Source organism: Mesoplodon densirostris, chromosome 5 (assembly GCF_025265405.1).
Source record: "Mesoplodon densirostris isolate mMesDen1 chromosome 5, mMesDen1 primary haplotype, whole genome shotgun sequence".
Taxonomy (NCBI): domain Eukaryota; kingdom Metazoa; phylum Chordata; class Mammalia; order Artiodactyla; family Ziphiidae; genus Mesoplodon; species Mesoplodon densirostris.
This window is the reverse complement of record NC_082665.1, coordinates 82833487-82847373: the sequence shown is the minus strand read 5'-3', so window position 1 is coordinate 82847373 and position 13887 is coordinate 82833487. Positions and strand designations below refer to the sequence as shown.

At 34.7% G+C, this 13887-nt stretch overlaps 1 protein-coding gene and 1 pseudogene across 3 annotated transcripts in view; one reads left to right on the top strand and one right to left on the bottom strand.

The window, feature by feature from the left end:
* Positions 1 to 13887, bottom strand: part of RSRC1 (arginine and serine rich coiled-coil 1) — a 449373-nt gene that overhangs the window by 334382 nt on the left and 101104 nt on the right. The gene's annotated exons all lie outside the window — the stretch shown is intronic.
* On the top strand, positions 3358 to 3512 carry LOC132491032 (large ribosomal subunit protein eL39-like; annotated as a pseudogene).

Here is a 13887-nt window from a genome sequence, read left to right as displayed (position 1 = left end):
TTTCCCATTTTATCAGTTTCTTTTCTGAGGACAAGCCTAAGTCTGTGCCATGCAGGAAAGCTAAAGCTCTAACAGAAAACTTTCAAATTTATAGCCTGAAAACCCAGAACAAAGACTCAAGGCAACCATCGCAAAATGAAAATGAAAGGGGAATCCTGGAAAAGAGTCCGTTAAAAGAGCCAAAAATTGTAGTTGTAAACTCTATTCAAATCTCTGGCTGAACCCTACATCATACATATGAAGGGCAAACTCCAAATAGCTAAGGATGAAAGAACTGAACTAAAATTTCAACTGCCCCAAAGAGACTGAATTGTTGTAATTTTAATTCAACTAAGTTAATTCTATGCTTTAAAAAAAAAAGTAAACCAAAAAATCAATATTCTTCAGAGGAATATAACAGAATCCAGAGTACTCAAAATATGACATTCACCATGTCCATGATAAAATACAAAATTACTAGGTATACAATGAAACATGAAAAATGTGAGAAAAGATAGTCAATACTGAACAACCCCGAGTAGAGCCAGATGTTGGAGTTATCAGGCAAGGATTTAAAGTAGTAAGTATAACTATGTTTGTAATGAATATAATGTTAAGAAATTTTAGAAGACAAACTAGAAGTAAAAAAAAAATTCTGTAACTGAAAAATACAATATCTGAAATTACCATTATGCTAAAAGAGATCTGAAGCAGATTGTTATCAACAGAGGGGAAAAAAATCTGTGTACTTGAAAACAGATAAATCAAACTTTTCCCATCTGAAGAACTAAGAGGATAAAAAGATGTTAAAGAAAAACAGATCCTATAATATCTGTGTGACAACATTCAAGTGTCTAACATGTTTATTTAAACTCATAAGTAGAGAAAATAATGAGATAGAAATCAATTTTTTTTAAGTGGTGGCCAAAATTTCCCCAAATTTAGTGAACAAAAAATGTACAGATTCTACAAGCTTAGTTAACTCCAAAATAAATATGAAGACAATGATTAGTAATACCATAGTCAAGCTGATGAAAACTAAAGATAAAGCGAAATCTTGAAAGTATTCAGAGAAAAAATGGACACATTACATACAAAAGAACGATGACATGAATTACTGCTGGCTTCTCGTAAGAAACAATGAAGATCAGAAGACAGTGGAACAAAATTCTAAACATGGTGAAAGAAAAAAAAATCAACCCAAAATTTTATACCCAGCAAAAATAAGTGTTCTACTTACAAAAATAAGTGTTCTACTTACTTCTGTTTTCTTGAGGGATATTTTTGCTGGGTATAAAATTCTGGGTTGATTTTCTTTTTCTTTCACCATGGTAAGAATTTTGTTCCACTGTCTTCTGATCTTCATTGTTTCTTATGAGAAGCCAGCAGTATTTCATGTCATCGTTCTTTTGTATGTAATGTGTCCATTTTTTCTCTGAATACTTTCAAGATTTCGCTTTATCTTTAGTTTTCATCAGCTTGACTATGGTATTAATAGTCATGGTCTTCCTAACACCATACACAAAAATAAACTCAAAATGGATTAAAGACCTAAATGTAAGGCCAGACACTATAAAACTCTTAGAGGAAAACATAGGCAGAACACTCTATGACATAAATCACAGCAAGATCCTTTTTGACCCACCTCCTAGAGAAATGGAAATAAAAACAAAAATAAACAAATGGGACCTAATGAAACTTAAAAGCTTTTGCACAGCAAAGGAAACCATAAATAAGACCAAAAGACAACCCTCAGAATGGGAGAAAATATTTGCAAATGAAGCAACTGACAAAGGATTAATCTCCAAAATTTACAAGCAGCTCACACAGCTCAATATCAAAAAACCAAACAACCCAATCCAAAAATGGGCAGAAGACCTAAACAGACATTTCTCTGAAGAAGATATGCAGATTACCAACAAACACATAAAAGGATGCTCAACATCACTAATTATTAGAGAGATGCAAATCAAAACTACAATGAGGTATCATCTCACACTGGTCAGAATGGCCATCACCAAAAAATCTACAAATGATAAATGCTGGAGAGGGTGTGGAGCAAAGGGAATCTTCTTGCACTGTTGGTGGGAATGTAAATTGATACAGCCACTAAGGAGAACAGTACGGAGGTTCCTTAAAAAACTAAAAATAGAACTACCATATGACCCAGCAATCCCACTACTGGGCATATACCCAGAGAAAACCATAATTCAAAAAGAGTCATGTACCACGATGTTCATTGCAGCTCTATTTACAATAGCCAGGACATGGAAGCAACCTAAGCGTCCATCGACAGATGAATGGATAAAGAAGATGTGGCACATATATACGATGGAGTATTACTCAGCCATAAAAAGAAACGAAATTGAGTTATTTGTAGTGAGGTGGATGGACCTAGCACCTGTCATACAGAGTGAAGCAAGTCAGAAAGAGAAAAACAAATACATATATATGGAATCTAAAAACAAACAAACAAAAAAATGTTTCTGAGGAACCTAGGGGCAGAATAGGATTAAAGATGCAGACTTAGAAAATGGACTTGAGGACATGGGGAGGGGGAAGGGTAAGCTGGGACGAAATGAGAGAGTGGCATGGACATATATACACTACCAAATGTAAAATAGATAGCTAGTGGGAAGCCGACACATAGCACAGGGAGATAAGCTAGGTGCTTTGTGACCACCTAGAGGGGTAGGATAGGAAGGATGGGAAGGAGATGCAAGAGGGAGGGGATATGGGGATATATGTATACATATAGCTGATTCACTTTGTTATACAGCAGAAACTAACACAACATTGTAAAGCAATTATACTCCAATAAAGATGTTAAAAAAAGTAAATCAAAGAGCTCTTTGAGATAAAGGAAAAGTAAAACATAATCACCAATAGTTAATAATATGCATTAAAGTATGTACTAAAGTAAGTTTTTCAGGCTAAAGAGAATGATAAATGATGGAAACTTGGACCTTTAGAAAGGCAATGAAGGCCACTAGAAATGGTAAATATATGGGTAAATATAAAAAACGACTTCCCTTTAGTTAAAATACGTATGTACTTAAAGTAAAAATTACAGTATTTTACTGTAGGGTTTATAATGAAAGTGGATATAATACATATAATCTCTACAGAATAAAGTACGGAGCAGGTAAATTAACCTACACAGTTAGAAAGCTTTCACACTTCACGTGAACAGTGAAATAGTAACTCTAAGTACACTGAAACATACTTAAAGTACTGAATCATAAGGGCATATATGTAATTCTTACAGTAGCCACTTAAAGGGGAAAAAAAAGAAATACAGCTAAAAAGCCAAAAGATGAACTAAAAGATAGTTCTTAAAAATATTCATTATTCCAAAAGGAGGCTGGAAAGGCTCACATGTCTTCTCAGAAGACTTTCAGGATCAAGCAATTCCTGGCCAAGAAACAGAAGTAGAATTGTCCTATTCCCCAATGGATTCAGATGAAAACAAGTAATAAATCGAGTACACCTCCACAATGAGACACTGGAGAAGAACCAAGCTGTCCAAATAAATTAAAAAGCAACACACAACTCTATGCTATCTACAAGATATGCACTTTAAATATAGACACAGGTTGAAAGTAAATGTCTAAAATTAGATATATCATGTAAACAAAAATGGCTGGAATGAATATATTAATATCAAATAAAGTATCATCCTAGACACTCAGAAACTAGGAGTATTACCCCAAATAAAAATGGATACTTCATGATGATCAAAGGATCAGTACAAAAGTACAAATCATACAAAATGTTTATTGGACCACAACAGAGTTAAATTAGAATTCAGTAACAATAAAACATCCAGAAAAAAACCAAAAGTGTAGAAATTAAATAATACACTTCTTAATGAATCATGAGTAAAGTAAGAAATCACAAAAAAATTAGAAAATATTTTGAACTGAAAGGCAATAAAAATATAGCATGTTAGAATTTGTGTGATGTAACTAATGCAATGTTTAGAGGGAAATTTATAGCTTTAAATGTTTATATTAGAAAAGAAGAAAAGTCTAAAACCAATTACCTAAGGTTCCATCTTAAGAAGCTAGACTAAGAAGAGCAAAGTATATCCAAAGTAAGTAGAAGAAAGGAAACATTAAAGAGCAAAAATCAATGGAATAGAAAGCAATAAAGAAAATTAACGAGGCCAAAACCTGGTTCCACAAGAATATCAACAAATTTGGTAAATCCCCAGCTAGACTGATCAAGCAAAAAATAAAAGAGCAAACACAAATTACCTAAATAAATAAAGACTGTGGATAAAGAGATCACATGAACTAGTTCTGGGTACTTAGGCCATACATAGGGCTTGAAGAGAATTATATGGATTTCACTGGTAGTATGTTCTGTCTTCTTTCACCCTTAGCTGGTTCATTCAGTGAGTGAAGAGCAATACTGTATCATTAGATCACAAACTTTTTTTTTAATATGTGATTTTGAGAAGTTACAATATTTATTGCTAGGAATGTCAACATGGGTTTATTATACTAATTTACAAAGGTTAAATTTCCTTCATTTTCTCTTTGACTACTCCTTCTCAATTTTGACACATGCTTCTTTCCACACAAAATAAAGTTTTAATTTATCAATAATTTATTGCCCCCACAGACATTATCTATTCATCTCTAATGAAATTATTATTATATGTGGATATGTAAAAATTTTAACAGATTATTCTAAAATCTCTGAAAAATAATCAATCAGACTAAAGTTTTCTGATTAAAAGAAAGTAATAATAATAATAAAAATGAAGGGGGCCTTTTTTGTGATAATCAGAGCCACTACATATACAGTATATACACATACGCACGCACACACACGTTATCTTAATTTGGTTCTACATTATGATTCTGGCAATTACTTTTTCACTTAACTAGTGTAACAAAAGACAAAGAGTTAAATATTAGTTTAAACTCTAACAACAAATCCCTAAGAGCTTCTTTTTTTAAAATAAAACTTTGAAGTAAGCTCATTTCTTCGTGGTTTGCCACTAAGAAAAATATACTGTTGGACAAAATGGTAGGTAGATTAAGGTAGATTTTGGTAAAATCATGTTTTCACTGTATCTTAAAAATTAAATGTATATGCTCTTAATATACCCAAAGCTAAAGAAGTATTAAGTTAAAAAATAAAGAAAATTCTCATATAATGGTGTCCTCAAACAAGTTACTTCCTCTCTGGGCATCTGTTTCCTCATCTACAAAATGTTGATAATAACTACTTTTCAGGGTTATTATAAGGATTAAATAATAACACCAGTGAATTGTGAGATAGCAGACAGGTGATTTGGGAGTAGGTAGGCAATGAGAAAGAAGTAACTGTGGGATCTAAGAAGTAACTGTGGGATCTAACTGTGCTAATCTAAATGAATGAGTAAAATCTGATTCAGAGAATATGAAATGTTTCTCTCATACCACAGCTAATCCAGTAAAGAGAAGTATTCTGATTCTGATAGACCTTTAAAATCTTAAGGCTGGCATAAGGATTACTTAAGTTTCAATATATTTCTTTTATATAGGAAGGTAAATAATAATAATCTTGGTTAAAGATTATCATCTTCTCCACAGGAAACCCTCAGGAGCCAAATACATGCATGATCTTCACCAGTTTGCTACTAACATGAAAATCATATCACCTATCATCCAAGCCTTTGGAAAATAAAAGGGGATTTTTTTAGAGTCCAGCAAGGCACTATAACATAAGGACAACAGGCCTAAATTGGCTCTGTCCCAGAGAAACCAGAAAGTAGGATCACTCTATCACCATCATAGCAAAGCTAAATACCACAATTAGAGGCCTTCTATCAATTACTATCTGCCTCACTCTCCCAACAGCAACTACTTTCCTAATCTCTACTCCTCCCAACTTACCCAATACCTGAAATAAACTCAATTATCTCCAAACTCATCTCATGGTTTTCCCTAACACAAAGATTCCACTGTAGAAAACATATGCCTACCATTCTCCAAAAATATTCTGCTCATGACGTCTCCATACAATAAACATGTGCCAGTCTGGAATATTTTTATAAATGTTGCTGATGTGGCTCAATGACCTAGACAGCAATAGCAGATCTATAATTTAAGTTACCCATGATGTCAAATTGAAAGAAAGTAATAAGTTTTAAAATATCACAGCAATGTCTTAATATTGATTATTTCAATTCTCATATTGTAGACCTCAACTTCGTTTATAGGCTACAAGAAGCAAAAAATGACTCTGAAGAGAATAAATAGGGAAAAGCTAGCAAAGCCAAAACACAGTTTTTGCAACATTATTAAAGGCTGTAAAAAGGACCACAAAATCAAATACAGATTTTAAATGAATTAAGCTGCTGACTTCTTTTCAGTCATGAGAATTACTTTAAACAATTCTGAGTAAAACTCACTTCCTAGACTATGAACAACCCCATTTACTTTATTAAGTAAATTTAATTACATATTTGAAGGCTCTCCATTAAGAACAAAGTAAAGAGTAAAGAGATTTCCTACTCTGACCAGACAAACGAAAAAGTCAACGAAACTATACTAAAATTTAGAATGTTATTTTTCCCTCATTCATTAAATAAATATGTTTCTGATAAATCACTCTAGAAGTCTCTAGAGTACCAAAGCCAATATGGAGATATATTATTAGCAAAGAAACATTTGATAAAAAATGTGGCACTCTAGAACACACAATATATAAGCAATAAATGGACAGCAAGATGTCCTATTATACCAGATAAATGCTTTCAATATCTACAGAAGAGGAAGAATCACCATAACATCCCTGAAGAAAATGAATTACTGCCCTCAAAAACCAATTTGTCAAGTTTCTTAATTGGCTAATAAGTTCTAAAGACATGTAATCAAAATAAATATCCTAATATTTTATCTATCAAAAACAATAACTACAATACTTCAAATAGTCTCTTAAGTAGAGTACTATAAAATAAGGACTACATTTACCATAAAATAAAACTGCAATTAAAATTATACTTAATATTCTTACATTGAATAAACTAACATGGATTCTATGTCAAGATGACATTTAGAACTCAGATATCTACTTTCGTCCCCAACCGAAACTGAAATAAAACCATAACAACAAGGGGGATTTTTTAAAAGGACCTACACTCTAGGAAAGAGATACACTTTTGAAAAGGGAAGTGTCCACTGGTGGCTTGGTGGTGAAAGAAAACTAAAAATCAAGGGGCTGAAGCTCAGGGCTCTGTAAAAACAAGATGACATCAAAGGATCTGAAAACAGACCTGGCTTTTCCCATAGTTTCCCATTTATTAAAGAAACTTCACCTCACTGAATTAATAATAATGCAGTGTCATTCAAGAAATCTTATAAGTCACCCAAAACCTTCAGTCCATCAATTGAATTCTCTGTTACTGCCAACCCAGGAAAATTCTGGACATTATCATGAACAACAACAAAAAAGAATCTAGGGAATTCCCTGGAAAACCAGTGGTTAGGACACCTTCTCTCACTGCCAAGGGCTCAGGTTCAATCCCTGGCCGGGGAACTAAGATCCTGAGAGCCGCACAGCGTGGCCAAAAAAAATAAAAATGAATCTATCATCCATACAAAGCAACTATGAGAAATGAATCAAAGTTGGAAACAAATTTCTCAGGTGATACAAATACACAACACAAAAAGTGAAGAAGAGACTATAAAATAACATTCCAACATTAATTAAACACGGCACATAATATGAAACATAGGCATTGCTGATAAAAGAGCCAAGAAAAAGAAACTTTAAAAAAAGTAATTAAAAACAAAAATAAACAAATGGGACCTAATGAAACTTAAAAGCTTTTGCACAGCAAAGGAAACCATAAACAAAATGGAAAGACAACCCTCAGAATGGGAGAAAATATTTGCAAATGCAACAAGAGACAAAGGATTAATCTCCAAAATTACTGAGCTCATGCAGCTCAATATCAAAAAACCAAACAACCCAATCAAAACATGGGCAGAAGATCTAAACAGACATGTCTCCAAAGAAGACATACAGATCACTAAACAACACATGAAAAGATGCTCAACATCACTAGTTATTACAGAAATGCAAATCAAAACTACAATGAGGTATCACCTTATGCTGGTCAGAATGGCCATCATCAAAAAATCTACAAACAATAAATGCTGGAGAGGGTGTGGAGAAAAGGGAACCCTCTTGCACTGTTGGTGGGAATGTAAATTGGTACAGCCAATATGGAGAACAGCATGGAGGTTCCTTAAAAATCTAAAAATAGGGCTTCCCAGGTGTCGCAGTGGTTGAGAGTCCACCTGCCGATGCAGGGGACACGGGTTCGTGCCCCGGTCCGGGAAGATCCCACATGCCGCAGAGCGGCTGGGCCCGTGAGCCATGACCACTGAGCCTGCATGTCCGGAGCCTGTGCTCCGCAACAGGAGAGGCCACAACAGTGAGAGGCCCGCGTACCGCCAAAAAAAAAACAAAAAAACAAAAAACAACTAAAACTAGAGCTACCATATCATCCAGCAATTCCACTCCTGGGCATATATCCAGAGAAAACCATAATTCATGTACCCCAATGTTCACTGCAGCACTATCTACAATAGTCAGGACATGGAAGCAACCTAAATGTCCATCAACAGAGGAGTGGATAAAGAAGATGTGGTACATATATACAGTGGAATATCACTCAGCCATAGAAAAGAATGAAATAATGCCACTTGCAGCAACACGGATGGACCTAGAGATTGTCACACTGAGTGAAGTCAGACAGAGAAAGACAAATATCATATGAAATCACTTACATGTGGAATCTAAAATAAGGGTATAAATGAACTTATGTACAAAACAGAAACAGAGTTACAGATGTAGAAACCAAACTTATGGTTACCAGGGGGTAAGGGGGGAGGATAAGTTGGGAGATTTAGATTGACATATACACATTTACTATATATAAAATAGGTAACTAATAAGGACCTACTGTATAGCACAGGGAACTCTACTCAATACTCTGTAATGGTCTGTATGGGAAAAGAATCTAAAAAAGAGTGGATATATGTATATGTATAACTGTTTCACTTGGCTGTACACCTGAAACTAACACAACACTGTAAATCAACTATACTCCAATAAAAAAAATTTTAATTCATTATTTATTTTTGGCTGCGCTGGGTCTTCGTGGCTGCACACAGGCTTTCTCTAGTTGCTGCAAGTGGGGGCTACTCTTCATTTCAGTGCACAGGCTTCTCACCATGGTGGCTTCTCTTGTGGCAGAGCATGGGCTCTAGGCGCGCAGGCTCAGTAGTTGTGGCTTGTGGGCTTCACTGCTCTGTGGCATGTGAGATATTCCTGGACCAGGGATCAAACCCATGTCCCCTGCATTGGCAGGTGGATTCTTAACCACTGTGCCACCAGAGAAGTACCCCCAAAATTTTTTAAAATAAAATAAATGAAAGTAGTAGAAAGGATAAGAAGTAAGTAATAGACAAGGCAGACAATGAACATCAAACCTCACTAAGGCTCCAGAACAAGAAAAAACAAGGTAAGAGAACTAATATTACATTCATAATCCAAAGACACTTTTGGAACTAAAAGCATCTACATGTAGAAAGGATCCACTGTATATATGGGGAAATGGATTAACCACAATCAACTCTGAGATAGATCCTGATGAAGTTACTGCACATTAATGATAAAGGAAAAAGAACACTCTAATTAAGTTGATATAAAGAAAGTCAAGTTGGCATCAGTCTGCTCAACTGTGAGATACACACACAAAAAAATGGCTTTAATTTTCCTTGAGGAGCTCAAGGGGGAAAACATGTGCTCACAATGTTACACCTAGTTAAGCTACCCTTAACTACCAAAACTACAAGAAAAAAAAGTGACAAAAGTACTAATTTATGTTAGACTCTAGTAAGTCAAGGACATGCTACAACTTCTAGGTTAAGCACTCAAAGCAAAATTAAAAGAAACTAAGTTAGGGAGGTGGGAGAGGGATGGATTGGGAGTTTGGGATTAGCAGATGCAAACTGATATTACATATAATGGACAAACAACAAGGTCCTACTGTATAGCACAGGGAACTGTATTCAATATCCTGTGATAAATCCTAATGGAATAGAATATGAAAAAAGAATATATATGTATAACTGAGTCACTTTACTGTACAGCAGTCATTAACACAACACTGTAATTCATCTATCCTTCAATAAAAACAAAAAAAGAAAGTAAGCTAACAAGCTAATAAAAGTAATCCAAAAAAGGTAAGAAAGTAGGAAAAAGAAAAAAATGGATTGGACATATAGAAAACAAAGAATAAGATGGAAGATTTAAATCCAAATATAACAGAAATCAATAAACATAAATAGACTAAATAATACAATTGAAGGAAAAAGACCATCAGACTAAAAAAAAAAAAAAAAAAACTATAGCGAGCTTTCAAAATGAACATGTTAAATATAAAAACAAAGTTTGAAAGTAAAAGAAAAGAAAAAGATATCATACAAGCACTAACAAAAAGATGGTGAAATTACATCAACATCATACATGATCTGAAACATCATTTCAAAGTAAGAAATATTTCTAGAAATAGAGACTTTCATGAAAAGGTCACTCCAAAAAGAATATAAAACTATCCTGAATTTGCATACACTTATTTACAGAGCCTCAAAATATATAAAGCAGAAGCTGGTAGAACTTGATGAAAAACAGAAAAATCTACAATCAAGAGCTGTCTGTGAGCTCTCTTAGTAACTGATAAAATAAGCAGGTTTTAAATGGGAAAAAAAAGTAAAGACATAGAAGATTAGAACAAATGGTTAAATTCACCTATTTAACTGCATTCCTTTTTAATCAAGTGTATCTGTAATATTTCCTAAAATAAATCTTATGATGGGCCATAAAGCTAATCTCAACACATCTCAAAGTTGAAAGGTCTTTCAGATTATGTTCTCTAACTACAGTGAAGAAAAAAAGAAACAAAGGACAACTAGAAAAGCCTCCAAATGTTTGGAAATTAAGATCCCACATGCTGCAGAGCAGCTGGGCCCATGAGCCATGGCCGCTGAGCCTGCGTGTCCGGGGCCTGTGCTCCGCAACCGGAGAGGCCGCAACAGTGAGAGGCCCGTGTACTGCAAAAAAAAAAAAAAAAGAAAAAAAATGTATAGGCTATGGGCTTCCATGGTGGCGCAGTGGTTGAGAGTCCGCCTGCCGATGCAGGGGACATGGGTTCGTTCCCCGGTCCGGGAAGATCCCACATGCTGCGGAGTGGCTAGGCCCGTGAGCCATGACCGCTGAGCCTGCATGTCCGAAGCCTGTGCTCCGCGACGGGAGAGGCCACAACAATGACAGGCCCGTGTACCGCAGGAAAAAAATAAATGTGTAGGCTATAGCTAAAGTACAGTGAAGAGGAAAATTTGTAGCACTAAATACACATATTAGAAAAGAATAAAAGCTAAAATAAATGATCTAAGCTTCCATCTCAAGGAGCTACAAAAAGAAAACTATACTCAAAGAAGGTAAAAGGAAAGAAATAAAGAAAAAAATTTTTTTAAATAATAAATCAGAAGATCAAGAAAGACAAAGTTAATTCTTAGAGAAGATTAGTAAAATTGATAAACCCCTGGTGGAAATGACAAAGAAAAATACAGAAATCACAATAAAATAATCAATTTTGCAGTTAAATGGCCTTTTACCCATAGGGGTTAAAGGCCATGGGAATAGCCCTCCCACCATAAACAAGTAGAAAAGAAAACAAAATGTATTTAACAACTATGTCAGACATTGGACAATTGGCGGCACAGAAGTGTAATTCCCCAAGAAAAGGGAAACAAAAAAGGGAACCCTAGGATTGCCCCAGCTTACTGCCTTGGGGAAGTTTCCAAGCCACAGAGCAAGGAGAGGGAACTCAAATGAAGCTTCATAGACTCGCTGAGTTAGGGAGACAGAGACAGACCTTCAAGGAAGCCAAGGTGCTAGACTTTGTAAGGCATTATACCAAACAGAAGGAAGTTGGACAGAAGGAGGGATCCAGAAATCTGCTGAGGCTCTCTAGATCTTTGACAAGTTCCAGTCTACAAATATGTGAAATGAAATTCCAAGGGACCAGGGAAAAATACACTGGACAGCAACAGAAATCCAGAATAATATATTGGGGAGAAGTAGTGTTCTACCTGCCAGAGTTGAGACACTTTGTACATAAGCTATTGTATAGAGTCAAGTATTAATTCCGGAGCTAAATTAGCCATAGAGTAAAGGTATTCTGGATTCATCCTAATAACAAAGCTTAAAAGCAAGACTTGATATTGACAAAATACTACCTGATGAAGATCGATCATGGCTACGTGAGGGTTTATTATACTATTCTCTGTTTTAATGAATGCTTAAAATTCTCCATGCAAAGGCTAAAAAAATTATTTGAAACTTCATTTATAAGTCTGTTATTTGAAACTCACATAAAAATCACTATGGCTTTTCAATCCAATTCACAGAAGCCTATTGACAGAAAATACCTTAAACCTTATATTAAAAGACTATTTCAAATATACCCAACAACAAAATGCTATTTCTTTGGGGGGAAAAGACACACATTCTGAATTTTAACTAAGATAAATTAAGTGGGTTAATACTCTTCAGCTTTGGTCAATACTTGATCCTACATCTACTTTAGAGAAATCTATCTGGATCAGTACAGTTGCCAAGTGTTTTAAACTGTAAAACCAAGGTTAACTGTCCTCACTAGGGGCAGAGGATGAAGCCTCTAGTTGCTATAGAACAAGTGTTTGTAAACAGGGATGGTTTGTATATTTCTGACACAGTAATTCCCTATTCATAGTGTCCTAACTGAAGAATCTTTCTTATCAAAATTTCAGATACACTTACCTAGACCTAAAATTTGCATCAAGTTTTACAACTGAATTATCAGAATTCAAAGCTGGTAAATAAAAATGAAAGCCAATCCTGCATTTATTTGATATTTAATGCTCTAAAATATGCAAAATAATACACTTGCTTAGTGTATCTCTTTAGCAAAATGCTGTAGGGCACGATATTTGCCCCTATTATTACTAAGGACTTCTACATGGTAAGAAGTATGTCAGCTATATTCATCTATTTTATCTCTTTTAATTCTCCAGAGTATTTAAACATATAGTTGTTACTGTCATCGCCTCTTGGTGTTTGGTGGGAATTTTTTTTCTTGCTTTAGGGGCAGGCAAGTTGGGTTATTTTTTTGGTTTGGTTTGGTTTGGTTTTTGCTTTGAGAAAACTGAACCCTGAAAAGTTCAGAGGCCACAGAACCAATGTGTGATAGAGCTGAAATTTGAACCGACATTTGTCCACGTCCTTTCAATTACAGCCCACTGCCAGTAAGATCTGACTGTGGTATCATTTTCCAATAAAACCTATAAAAAAGAAAATAAATATCTATACAGGTTCATTTCTAAAATATTATCAAAAGATTTAACCCCACCTTATTATAAGTAGATCCAGTCAACTAAGTATCTTAGAATTCTCATGTCAATCATCAAAAATGCCCAATCATCATCTCTAGTCCCCCCATTTTTAAGAGAAGATATTAAAAGGTAGAATTGGGAAGGAAAAAAAGCAAAAAAAAAAAAATAAGCAGAATGCCAATGCCTCCCCCTAAAAAAGCATATAACCCACCCACTGTGGCAAAGGTTAAGTCATTTAGTCAAGTTCAAAGATCTTCAAAGACTTCTCAGATCCAGATAAGCCCATATGTTACCAAAATTCTGTGAAAAAGCCATTACTTTCCAATCTGCTGCTCATGTTTAAGATACAGAACACACAGATGCTTGGCATCACTCATCAGTCTTCCTAAATTTTCACACCAGATAATCAAGATCCACCAATAACTTTCCTGTCTAAAAGTCCTAGAAATGTCTTTATTCCATC